We start from the raw sequence: 13,444 nt of genomic DNA, 5'->3' as shown, positions 1-13,444 counted from the left end.
TGGAGAAATGAGGAGAGCTTTCTAGGAGAGCTTCCTAAGTAGCTGTGTGTTGCCACATGAGGATAAGCTTTATCCCCAACCACATTTTTCATGGGATGTTAGGCAGCTGCAGAGTCTGCTGTGGTTGGTTTTTCTCCTACATGTCTGATGCATTCTGTCACACCTGTAACTCTAGTACTGTTCTTTCTTCACAAGTGAATTGCAACCTGTAGAGTCAGAGAGTCATAGAATGGTTTGGGTTGGAAGGGACCTTGAAGATCATCCAGCTCCACCCCTGCTCCCATGGGCAGGGACACCTCCCACTGCTTCAAGTTGCTCAAGGCCTCATCCAGCCTGAACACCTCCAGGGAGGGGGCATCCACAACCTCCCTGGGCAACCTGTTCCAGTGTCTCACCACCCTCACTGTCAAGAATTTCTTCCTAATCTCCAGTCTCAATCTGCCATCCTCAAGCTTCAATCCACTCCCTCCCATCCTGTCACTACAAGCCCTTGTAAAAAGTTCTTCCCCAGCTTTCCTGTAGTCCCCTTCAGGTACTGGAAGGCTGCTCTAAGGTATCACAGTATCACAGTATAACTAAGGTTGGAAGAGACCTCGAGGCTGAACAGCCCCAACTGTCCCAGCCTGTCCCCACAGGGGAGGTTCACCAGCCCTCTGATCATTTTCATGGCATCCTCTGAACCCACGGCAGCAGCTCCATGTCCCTCCTGTTCTGGGGGCACCAAAACTGGATGTAATACTTCAAGTGGAGTCTCACCAGAGCAAAGTAGGTTTTCCTTTTCCTGTGGCTGGTCCTGTGGCAGTGCCTATCCCCATAAATCTGTGTAGCTGGCATTTTCCCCCAGTTCATAGATCTTGTCTCCCCAGGTCTCTGCCAGTTGTTTCCCACAGCCTTTCAGAGGAATTAGTGTTACTAGGAGCTGTTGTGTCAAAAATCAGGCAGGATCTTCAAGCAAGCAATCTGTACCTCAAGCTATTCACACTCAAGTGGTATTCAGAATCCAGGGGAGGACAAGGTTTGCAATTATTATTTTTAAGAAGCATGGAGGGCAGCCAGGAGAACTGAAGTAGGAACCCTTCCAAGTATATATCCTGCAGAAATAAAAAGGTCAGTAATAAAACTGTACTTCCCTCTGGAAAGGGAGAGATTGTTGCAGGGATGGACTCATTAGCTAGATTCCAAGGGCCAAGTCATTCTCTGTTTCCTTCTCATTACTTCCAGGCCATGGCTGTGCTCTAACTCAAGCCCAGATCAGAACACTACCTGGCAGTATTAATGACCTGAAAAAGAAACCAGTAAACCAGTTACAGTCCCAACGTCAGTATGAAAACCAAGACCATGATCTCCTAACTGCTCCAGTAAAAAGCTGTCCTCGCAATTTCTGCTTCTTGGGGGTGCCCAGCAATCATAGAGCTCTCCACAAGTTCACATTCAGTTCTGCTGGATTGAGAAAAAAACAGGGATAAGCTCTGAGGAGCTCAGTTTCCATGGGTTGCTTGGAGATAGTCATTCAAGAAGCCAGCCCACTTCTCAGTATCTCTTAAGCCCTGACCAAGTGCAGGTTTCCTTGTACAAGCTGGGAGGATTCCTTGTTTGCCAGCTCTATTGGGTATCCTTACTCTCTCCTCCTTCCCTAACTCTCCCCAGGTGATTCTGCTGTGTACTTCATCACTCCACTAAATGGCAGAGGGCTTCTCTGGCCCGTGCCTTCAGGAGCAGTGCAACAGAATAAGGGCAAGCTCTGAGAGAGTGCTGCTCCTCTTCCTCCCAGCGTTACAAATGAAAGCAGGAGTATGAAAACCCCATATGACTTCATCCTTCAGACCACAAGTGAAGCTGAGTCAGCAAGTGGCGAAGCAAACTGCATGTATTTATAGGGAGAGAGCAATTATTTCCTTTTGGTGAAATGTTTGTAGCTAATCAACTCAAATAGCTGCCTGTCTAATAAACACAAGCTGCACATAATCCTGCCAAAACCAGTGCACTTGGATGATGTGCTTGGCAGTGCTGGACAACTCTCAAGGCTTATTGGATGTTTGCTCTTTGAGTCAAAAGGCAAAGATCTGAGTGAGATACAAAAATTGATTTGCTCTTTTTCTCGTAGATGGTGTGGGTTGGAAGGGACCTTGAGGATCATCTAGCTCCAACCCCATTGCCATGGGCAAGAACACCTCCTACTGTACCAGTTTGCTCAAGTTCTCAACCAACCTGCCTTGGAACACTGCCAGGCTTGTAGCCTCTCTGGGCAACCTGTTCCAGTGCCTCACCACCTTTATGGGGAAGAATTTCTTCCTAACGTCTGATCTCAGTCCAGCTTCTTCCAGTTTGAAGCCATCAGCCCTCATCCTGTTGCTCCATGCCTTTGTAACAAGTCCCTCTCCAGCTCTCCTGCAGCCTCCTTCAAATACTGTAAAGCTGCTCTAAGGTCTCCCTTTGATTCACAGGAATCCTACAACTATATAGCCATAGACTCACAGAATTGTTTGGGTTGGAAAAGCGCTCTCAGATCATCCAGCTCAACCATTGTCTAACTCTGCCAAGGCTGGGGCTAAGCCATGGCCCTCAGCACCACATCTCTGCCTCTCTCAAACACTTCCGGGGATTCAGCCACCTCCCTGGGCAGCCTATTTATCTATGTAAGCTGAACTGCTAAGTACAACATCCAAGCATTTTTGTCTTGTTTATCATATAAATGAGCATCCATTTCATACACTTCACTGAAGTGTCAGCCTTCAGCATCAATAGATACTCCTTACATGATTAAAACAAAAGATCATTATCTATCACATGCAAAACACGTTACACTTCAGGAGATGATGCTTCCAAAGAGGATTTTAAGGAGAGTGCAATTTCAAAACTACCTTTTTCTCCCATTTCACCTTGATTGCCTATTTCCTACCTTTGAAAACATACCACAGACCTCTTAAGTTCTGAATGTCTTTGCTTTAATCACTTTCTATTGCTCCATCCTTTCCTTCCCCCAACAGTCACCTACACAGAGGTACATGTAGCCAGCTGGCAATTTACTCTCAAACTACAGAATGTTTAGCTAAATTAGCCACATGAAACATTTCTCAGAACAATGGTTTAAGCTTGGTCTTGTTTTGTTATTCATTTAAACTTAGTGTCTCCAGCATAAGGGCTCAGAGAAGGGCCACGAAGATGATCAGAGGGCTGGAGCACCTCCCCTATGGGGACAGGCTGAGAGAGTTGAGGCTGTTCAGCCTGGAGAAGAGAAGATTTCAGGGAGACTTTAAAGCAACTTTGCAGTACCTGAAGGGGCTACAGAAGAGCTGGGGAGGGACTTTTGACAAGGGCTGAGAGTGAGGACTCTAAGTAAGGGCTCTGAGACCTTATTGTGGCCTTCCAATATCTGAAGGGGGCTACAAGAAAGCTGGTGAAGGACTTTTGAGGGTGTCAGGTAGTGATAAGACTTGGAGGAATGGAGCAAAACTAGAAATGGGTAGATTCAGGTTGGATATTAGGAAGAAATTTTTCACCATGAGGGTGGTGAGACACTGGAAGAGGTTGCCCAGGGAGGTGGTGGAAGCCTCATCCCAGGAAGTGTTCAAAGCCAGGCTGGGTGAGACCTTGAGCAACCTGGGCTTGTGGGAGGTGCCCCTGCCCATGGCAGGGGGTTGGAACTGGATGATCTTTGAGGTCCCTTCCAACCCAACCCATACTGTGAGTGTGTAAGTCTATTACTAGACCATTAATACAAACATGATTTTAAAATGAACCCTCAGGGAAGGGTCAGGTTTGAGTAAGCTACAGTGAGAAGCAGCAGAAGCTGCTGAGCTGCCTCGCAAAGAAATAATGCTATAAACAGTATTTATGATTTGATGCCCAAGCAATTTGAAAACAAGGGCTATAATTTACCTTTAAATGATATCTATATATATTTCTGTGCCAATATATAAAAGTCCCCTGACTTAATGGGAAGCTACAGAAGCATGAGGACGTGTGCAGATAATATAGTGGAATAAATGGATGTTCTTCTGAGCTGGAGACAATCGTAGAATCATTTGGGTTGGGAAAGATCTATAAGATCAGTGAGTCCAACCATCCTCTAATGGTGCAAGTGGCACACAGAAACTCTCTAGATGTCCAAAGTAGTCTCTGGATCTGTAGAATATCCCATTTTCTTAAGGCCCTTTTCTCCTCCCCCTCATGCCGGGTGCTTGCTGCCTTTACGCACCGCTCACAGCTAACCCTTGTGGAGTTGTGGATTTCCTCACGTGTCACTGACCTGCAGGAAAGCTCTCCAGTTAAACCCTCTCCAGGAGAGCTGTCTTTTTATTTATTAGGGAGAAGTAAGGAATTATGCTGCTTAAATTTATGCTACACCACAAGCTGGAAAAGATAAGCGACACTTTTCCAGCCAAGGTCTAAGAGCTGCAGTATTTACCTTTGGGAAATTTAAATCTAGTGCCTTCATTTTTGCTCATACAACATGTCACCGAGTATAAAGAAGCTGGGAAGGATTAGGGCCCACCAGAGCCAGGTTGTGTACCCTCCTCACAAAGGGTATATTAGCTTGTCCTTAGGGGCTGCAGCTGCCTGATAAAAATAAGAATATTTATTAGAAGGCCTGAATTCAAGTTCCTCAAAAGACCTGGCAGATATTAATTGCCCAACTTCAGTCCTCTTGTGTGGCAAAACCAGGTAAGTAGCCAGATACACAGGAACCATTTGACTTCCACTGGAACAACTTTCTTTGGATTTGGTGTGGGTGGCATAGCAGAAAGAAGTGTTTCAGCTCTCTTAGGGGTGCACAGGAGCCACGTACTGTGTCTGACTGCAGGATGTGAAAGCTACTGCATTCAGCAGAAACTTCTGAGGGAACTTCTGCACAACTACAGACTCACAGAAGTACTTCATTTGCAAGAGACCCTTAAGATCATCAAGTCCAACTGTCAGCCAAACACCACCATGGCCACTAAACTATGTCCCCAAGTGCCATGGCCACAGGTTTCTTGAACACCTCCACCACCTTCAGGCATGGGGACTCCACCAGTTCCCTGGGCAGCCTGTTCCAATCCCTGACCACTCTTGCAGCAAAGAAATATTTCCTAATATCCAACCTAAACCTCCTCTGGTGCAACTTGAGGCCATTTCCTCTCCTCCTATCGCTTGTTACAAGGGAAGATACCAAGTTCCCCCTCACTCCATCCTCCTTTCAGGTACTTGTGGAGAGCAGTTTACATTAAATCAGAGTTGTGATGTGTCCTGGCCATCAAATCTCTTTCACAAAACACTTTTCCATATTAGCCAGAAACCCCCCAATTCAGTTTTTGTCTCATTAAACAAATAACAGCATCAACTATGCAGGCCTTGCTAAACCAAACTGGTTAGTTGACTTTTTGACTCAGGAAATGCTATCATTTCAGCAGCAGTTTTGTATTCCCCCACAGTTTAATAGGTTGAATATAGGATCAACTGCTATGAACTTCTGCTGTTTCCATCACTCACATATACCCTTGGCTATTTCAGCTTCACCCCTGTGTCATCATGACCCTGAGCAGCAGGTGCTGAGAAGGAGCTGGTACAGCTGATGTGTTCAGAGGACTTTGACTAGATCAGCACAACAGAAATATTTGCTATGATTGCTTTCAGTGCTAAAGATGCCACTGAAGCCACTGAGCGGGTTCTCTGCTTTGAGATTCATAGAATCATAGAATTGGTTGGGTTGGAAGGGACCTTATAGACCATCCAGTTCCAACCTCCCACCAGCCCAGGTTGCTCAAGGCCTCATCCAACCTGGCTTTGACCATCTCCAGGGAGGGGGCATCCATGACCTCCCTGGGCAGCCTGTTCCATGAACATGCACAGATGAATGGACTTATTTAGTTTTGCTACTCTTGAAATTACATGGAAATACAAGGCATACTTTGGGTGGTTTACCTGTTAGATAGCCTTTTCCTGAATGTATTTTTTTCTCTTACTGATTCCCAGATCCTGTGCTACATCTTGTGATTTGTCACAATCAGAAAAGATGCCAATATAAGGTTTTAAAGCCCTTTGCAAGGTCCTCGCCTGGGACAGGGTGATCCCAAGAACAGGCAGGGTGAATGGACAAAGAGCAATGCTGAGGAGAAGAGCTTGGGTGTACTGGGTGAGGAGATGCTCAACATGAGCCAGCAAAGTGTGCCTGCAGCCCAGAAACCAACCTTGTGCTGGGCTGCATCCCCAGCAATGTGGGCAGCAGGGGGAGGGAGGGGATTCTGAGATCCCACCCGGAGTCCTGTGGCCAACTCTGATGCCTCCAGTACAAGACAGACATGGAACTGTTGGAGTGGAGCCAGAGGAAGGCCATGAAGATGAACCAAAAGCTGGAGCATCTCTCCTCTGAGAAAGTTGAGGTTGTTCAGCCTGGAGAAGAAAAGGCTTTAAGAACCTTCCAGTATTTGAAGGGGATTACAGGAGAGCTAGAGAGGGACAAAGGTGTGGAATGATGTGACAGGGGGTGATGGCTTCAAAATGGAGAAAAATGGATTTAGATTTGACATTAGGAATGCCAGCTCTCTGAGAATGGTGAGGCAGAATGGTGAGGCAAAATGATGAGACAAAATGGTGAGGCAAAATGGTGAGGCACTGGAACAGGTTGCACAGAGAAGTTGTGGAGGCTCCAAGCCTGGAAATATTCCAAGCCAGAGCCTTGATTAACCTGGTCTAGTAGGAGGTGTCCCTGCCTTGGAACTAGATGATTTTTAAGGTGCCTTCCAAGCCAAACCATTCTGTGATTCTATGATTATTACTGAAATCAGAAACAGAGTTTACTCATCACCTTGAGATGCTTTGCAAGTCAATTAATTACTCCCATAACAGCAAAGTACAACCCAATCTCACTGATGTGCCATAAAGGACAGTTCTGAGTTCCATACTAGCACTCCTTCAGGTTTGGCTGCTAAAACAGATGAATATATATTTTTTCCTGAAGAAGTTCAAGATCTAAAAGTCTCTCACAGTCTTCCTGGCCATGAAGGCAAAATTAAAACCGAGATGAAAAGGAAAAGATAATCAGGGTTTTGAATCTAATATTTGGGCATTAGCCCCAAATGTTTACTAATTATGCCCTTAAGTAACACCTCAGGATAGGAGAAGCTAAAGAGGGGAAGGAAAGTGAAGAAAAACAACTGCTGCTCTTGAGAAAAAAATTAAAATTGTTCATTCAATTAAAAACCCCTTAATAAAAGTCTGTGGTGGAGTTCAAGTTGCCCACGGGAAGGTCTAATTCATGCTGGCCATTAATGAAGGCTTTATGTGACCATTAAGGAAAAACTGACAAGTTACCACAGCAACCTTAGTAATGCATATTAACATCCCTAAGAAACAAAGGCTGGATCCTTAGAATGCACCCGAAATTCTTCTTTCACAAGGTCAAGCTTAGTACAATGTTAATGGGTTGAAAAGATCTGCAATTCCAGGGAGAGATCCCTCTGGATGTTTTGAAATGCTGCACTGAAATGTCTTTCTTTTGCTGTTTGATTAGGTGGGAGCCAGCGTCTGGCAAGAAGTTGGTCATTGTGATATTTGCTCAGTTCGCTTTGTGTAGAGATAACACTTTCGGAAGGGGAGCCCAGATCCAGCCTTTTTACAGCAATATCAATCAACTCACTGTCTACAACTGGTTTGGCAGCCAATGGAAACCAATAAACTCTAGTTAACAAAAGCAAAATAATAATAAAAAACAGAGATTGGGGGAAAATTAATAACTTTGGAGAACTTGCATATTGCTTTGTGCATTTACAACACTCTGGAGCTTCAACTTAGACAGAAAAAGCAAACAGCATAATTCCTCTTTGGAAAGAAAAACAATTCTGGGACACTAATGCCTTTGTTTTGAGATATACTTCCTTCTTTCCTTCTTTTCTTTCTTTCTTTCTTTCTTTCTTTCTTTCTTTCTTTCTTTCTTTCTTTCTTTCTTTCTTTCTTTCTTTCTTTCTTTCTTTCTTTCTTTCTTTCTTTCTTTCTTTCTTTCTTTCTTTCTTTCTTTCTTTCTTTCTTTCTTTCTTTCTTTCTTTCTTTCTTTCTTTCTTTCTTTCTTTCTTTCTTTCTTTCTTCTTTCTTTCTTTCTTTCTTTCTTTCTTTCTTTCTTTCTTTCTTTCTTTCTTTCTTTCTTTTTCTTTCTTTCTTTTTCTTTCTTTCTTTCTTTCTTTCTTTCTTTCTTTCTTTCTTTCTTTCTTTCTTTCTTTCTTTCTTTCTTTCTTTCTTTCTTTCTTTCTTTCTTTCTTTCTTTCTTTCTTTCTTTCTTTCTTTCTTTCTTCCTTTCTTTCTTTCTTTTTCCTTTCTTTCTTCCTTTCTTCCTTTCTTTCTTCCTTTCTTTCTTCCTTTCTTTCTTTCTTTCTTTCTTTCTTTCTTTCTTTCTTTCTTTCTTTCTTTCTTTCTTTCTTTCTTTCTTTCTTTCTTTCTTTCTTTCTTTCTTTCTTTCTTTCTTTCTTTCTTTCTTTCTTTCTTTCTTTCTTTCTTTCTTTCTTTCTTTCTTTCTTCCTTTCTTTCTTCCTTTCTTTCTTCCTTTCTTTCTTCCTTTCTTTCTTCCTTTCTTTCTTCCTTTCTTTCTTCCTTTCCTTCCTTCCTTCCTTCCTTCCTCCCTTCCTCCCTTCCTCCCTTCCTCCCTCCCTCCCTCCCTCCCTTCCTCCCTTCCTCCCTTCCTTCCTTCCTTCCTTCCTTCCTTCCTTCCTTCCTTCCTTCCTTCCTTCCTTCCTTCCTTCCTTCCTTCCTTCCTTCCTTCCTCCCTCCCTCCCTCCCTCCCTTCCTGCTTTTCTTGCCAGCAGGCATTATTGTGTTGCACCCCATATCACTTTACAAAGTAGATTTATATGCCTTAGTCAAAGTCATGTAACAGGATAGTACCAGAATGAGGGAGAAAAAGAAACTTCTAAAAATGTAGAACTCTAGCCTAAGCAGCTGACTACAGCTACTGTTGTACAAACAAACCCAACCCACCTCCAATACTGCAGCCAGTTCTGGTGTTCCCAGCCTGAGGAGGACATGGAACTGCTCAAGTGAGTTCAGAGGTGGCCACAAAGATGATCCAAGGGCTGGAGCACCTCTGCTGTGAGGATAGGCTGAAAGAGGTGGGGGTGTTCAGCTTGGAGAAGAGAAGACTCCAGGGGGTCCTTAGAGCTGCCTTCCAACAGCTGAAGGGATCTTACAGGAAGATTGCAGAGGACTTTTCATAAAGAGACAAGGGGGAATGGTTTGAAGCTGAGGGAGAGCAGGGTTAGACTGGAGCTGAGGAAGAAGTTCTTTAGTACAAGGGTGGTGAGACTCTGGAACAGGTTGCCCAAGGAGGCTGTGGATGCCTCCTCCCTGGAGGTGTTCAAAGCCCGGTTGGATGGAATCTTGAGCAGCTGAGTCTAGTTGAGAGATGTCCCTGACCATGGCAGGGGGAGGCTGATCTCTGAGATTCCTTCCAACCTTCTCTGTTTCTATGATGCCATCAAAACCATTTCCACTGATTGCCAGAAGACATTTGTAAGGGCTGAGTAGGATGAACCGCTCTGCAGTATTGCATAGATGTGTTCTTAGATTATCATAAAACCCCAGCTGTGGAGCACAGTTTATTACACAATGCCAGCAAATTAATGTAGCAGTTTAGAGCAATCACTACAAAACATTGCAAAGTCAAACAACCATCCCCTTTTCCACTGGGGACTTAACTTTAGCAACACAGTTCATAAAAGATTTATCCATTCTGACTCCGCTGCAAAGCTGCTAACATGGTCATTGATTTCACGTGGAGATGTCAATGCAACAAATAATACAAACTTCCCAAAGCACTTATTACAAATAAATTACAATTTTAAGCTGCATCACTGTGATCTGGGAAAACACTGAAGCCAGAGTCAGATTAGAGCTTCTGGTCGCAGACAGCAATACTTCTGCTTGGAAAAAAAATGATTTTATTGTTAACCTGCTAAGATCCAGGATGTGAAAAAACTGATTATCTGTCAACCTAGAACACAGACATCTCTGTCCTTAGGATTAGACAAGACTGACAAATGATTTTTTTATATAGATCAGTTTGTTTATTTATTCATCCCCCCTGGGAATTCTTCAACTTCTTCACATTTCCCCCCTCCCCCCCCACTGTCTTGCACCCTACTCTGTGTCTTGAGTGCTCTCTTGGCCAGATTACTCTTCTCTATCTCTCTCAAAAAAAACCATATAATCTCTATATGTTCCATTTTATGGCCTGAAGTTGCACCATGAGATGTTTAGATTGGATGTTAGAATAAAATTCCTGTGTGTAAGATAGGTTGGACTCGAGGATCCTCAAGGTCCTTTCCGATCTAAGTGATACTGTGATACTGTGATACTGTAACCTCTTCTCCCTAGTAACAAGTGAAAGGATGAGAGGGAATGGCCTGAAGTTGCACCAAGTGAGTATTAGGTTGCACACAAGAAGAAAGTTCTCGACTGAAACAGTTCTCAACTGTTGGCACAGGATGCCTGGGGAGGTGGTTGAATGCCCATCCCTGGAGATCACGCAGCATCACAGAATCACCAAGTTTGGAAGAGACCTCAAAGATCATCAAGTCCAACCTGGCACCACAGACCTCATGACTAAACCATTGCACCAAGTGCCACGTCCAATCCCCTCTTGAACACCTCCAGGGACAATGACTCCACCACCTCCCTGGACAGCACATTCCAATGACGAATGACTCACTCCCTGCTGCAGCTTGAGACTGTGTCCTCTTGTTCTGGTGCTGGTTGCCTGGGAGAAGAGACCAACCCCCTCCTGGATACAACCTCCCTTCAGGCAGTTGTAGAGAGCAATAAGGTCTTCCCTGAGCCTCCTCTTCTCCAGGCTAAACAATCCCAGTTCCCTCAGCCTCTTCTCATAGGGCTTGTGCTCAAGGTTTCTCTGCAGCCATGTTGCCTTTCTCTGGACATGTTCAAGGAGCCAGATGCTGAGGGCCATGGTTTACCTCCAGCCTTGGTACAGTTAGAGAATGGTTGGACTGGATGAGCTTAAAGGGCTTTCCCAACCAAAAGGATGCTACAGATTTATGATTTTATGCTTCAGAAGCTTCCTTAATTGTCTTTCTTTCCTAGCCTCTCTACTCCAAGAGTGTGGCTCTGTTTGCTGTCCATTTTGTTTGGAGCAAGTCTCCCTGTTATTTCCAAATATTTGTGATCAGTCTCTTAACTTCCCCCAGAACTACTCTGTTCTTCATTTGCTTTGCTATAAGCAAGCTTTTAGCCTACTTCTGTTGTCACTGGTGGCATACAGGGCTCCTGCCTGGCTGATTTCTGGCAGGTTGACCAGCTTAACCCTTGGGGTGCTATTGGCAGTAGTGGGCATGCCTCTGGGCTGTCTGACTGAGACATCTTTGGGGTAGCCTTTTGGTCATTGCTTGGTTTTTGTTTGCCTGTTTCAAAGGTTACAATCCTATTCCTATATGAACTTCTCTTCTTTTAGTGCCATTTTGGCTGGTTTTACTGTAAACAACACTCCCACCTAGCTCTGGTGTGATAGCCACAGACCTACCTGGCTATATTAACTCCTTATAGTCTATCTGTTCTATTTACTCTACCTATTTGGGTGCCATTCTTGGGTTTTAGGGCTTATTTTTCATCCTAGCAACTTATTTTGCCTAATGCTGGCCTATCTTTGTGCTTTATGTAAACCAGAACTTGGAATGATACTCTGTGACTAAGAACAGGAGGCCTAATATCTCCTGGAAACATCAGATCTGCTCTTCATGACATCCCATGGATGCTGACACTTTTATTTTGTCTCCATACATTTAGTAGCAGCTATAATCCAAACTGTTCTCTTCAAGTTTATGTTCTGAAATACACAAGACCTCCATTATGTGTCCCTGGGTGCTGAAAAAAATAAATGTGTAGAATGACACTTCAGGCCATGGTGGTGTTAGGTCAGTGATTGGACTTGATGATCTTAGAGGTCTTTTCCAGCTGAAACAATTCTGTGATTCCCTGTTGTCATTGTGCCGGGTTTGTTATGTCAAGGCAGCCAAGACATCCAAACAAAGGATGCTCAAACAGAATCTTCCCCCCCTCAAAGCATGACCCCTGAATTTTTATTGTTATGGAATCATGGAATGGTCTGGATTGGAAGGGACCCCTGAAGGTTATCCAGTCCAACCTCCCTGCAGTCAGCAGGGATGTCCTCAGCTAGATCAGATTGCCCAGAGCCCTGTCAAGCCTCAGGAGCGGAGCCCCAGCCATCTCCCTGGGCAAGCTGTTCCAGTGTTCTACCACCCTCATAGTAAAGAATTTGTCTCTAACATCCAATCTAAATCTGCTCTGCTCTAGTTTGCAGCCATTGATCCTTGTCCTGTCCCTGCAGGCCTTTGCAAACAGTCTCTCTGCAGCCTTCTTGTAGCCCCCTTTAGGTACTGGCAGGCTGCTATTAGGTCTCCCTGGAGCCTTTTCCTCTTCAGGCTGAGCACCCCCAACTCCCTCAGTCTGTCCTCACAGCAGAGGTGCTTCAACCTCCTGATCATTTTTATGGTCCTCCTCTGGACCTGCTCCATCATGTCCATGTCCATCCTGTATTGAGGGCTCCAGAGCTGGACATAGTACTCCGGGTGAGGTCTCACCAGAGCAGAGCAAAGTGGCAGAACCACCTCTCTGGATCTGCTGGCAACGCTGCTGTGGTGCAGCTTAGGATGCCATTGTTCCTTTATGCCGGATTGAAATTTATCTCTGCTGTTGGATTTATTTTGCCTTTTGTTGGCTCACTTGATGTTCCACACCCTATATTCCTATAGCTGTAAGCACACAGAATGTTCTTATAATAGTACTGAAAGCCCTGAATCCCACTAGTTTGAACACTTCATTTCTCACATAGCATCGAGGCACTGTCCCAGGAGCAAGAATTCTGTGCTGCTTCCAAACCCAGATCTTTTCTGTGTCAATGAAATCTTCTCTGCGTCCAAGATATCAAACTGTCAGGCTGTTTGGTTTTTTTCCTTGTTTTTAAGGCCAGTATTGAGGAAATACATCTGATTTAAATAAATTAGGTTGTTTGAACATGCCTAAAGCAACAGCACAAACATGTCACTGCTTTTCTGCCTCTTACTATGAGTCCAGCTAAGTCCACTGGGCAAAACCTTTTCAAAGACATCTCTGCTTCTTTCATTCAGGCACAGTTAGAAACAGAGGGAATTATTGTGGGATAGTCTCATTAACAGTCTACACATGAAGCTCCTTTTGTGGTTACTGTGCACCTTGAAATTGTACTTTGTGTAGGTTCATGCCTAAAATGTTACTTACATAGTTATTAAAGTGCTCCTCCTTTGGCTGAAGATAATTTTATGCTGTGGGACATTGGTTGGATATTCCAGGATATTGAAACTCTTTGAGCAGGTCCAGAGAAGGGACATGACCATGATTCAAGGGTTGGAGCACCTCTCCTGTAGAAACATGTGGAGGGAGTTGGACTTGTTCAGCATGGAGAAGAGAA

Source organism: Melanerpes formicivorus, unplaced genomic scaffold (genome assembly GCF_026170545.1).
Source record: "Melanerpes formicivorus ecotype bairdi unplaced genomic scaffold, bMelFor1.0.p_v2 SCAF_32, whole genome shotgun sequence".
Taxonomy (NCBI): Eukaryota; Metazoa; Chordata; class Aves; order Piciformes; family Picidae; genus Melanerpes; species Melanerpes formicivorus.
This window is presented reverse-complemented; position numbering follows the sequence as displayed.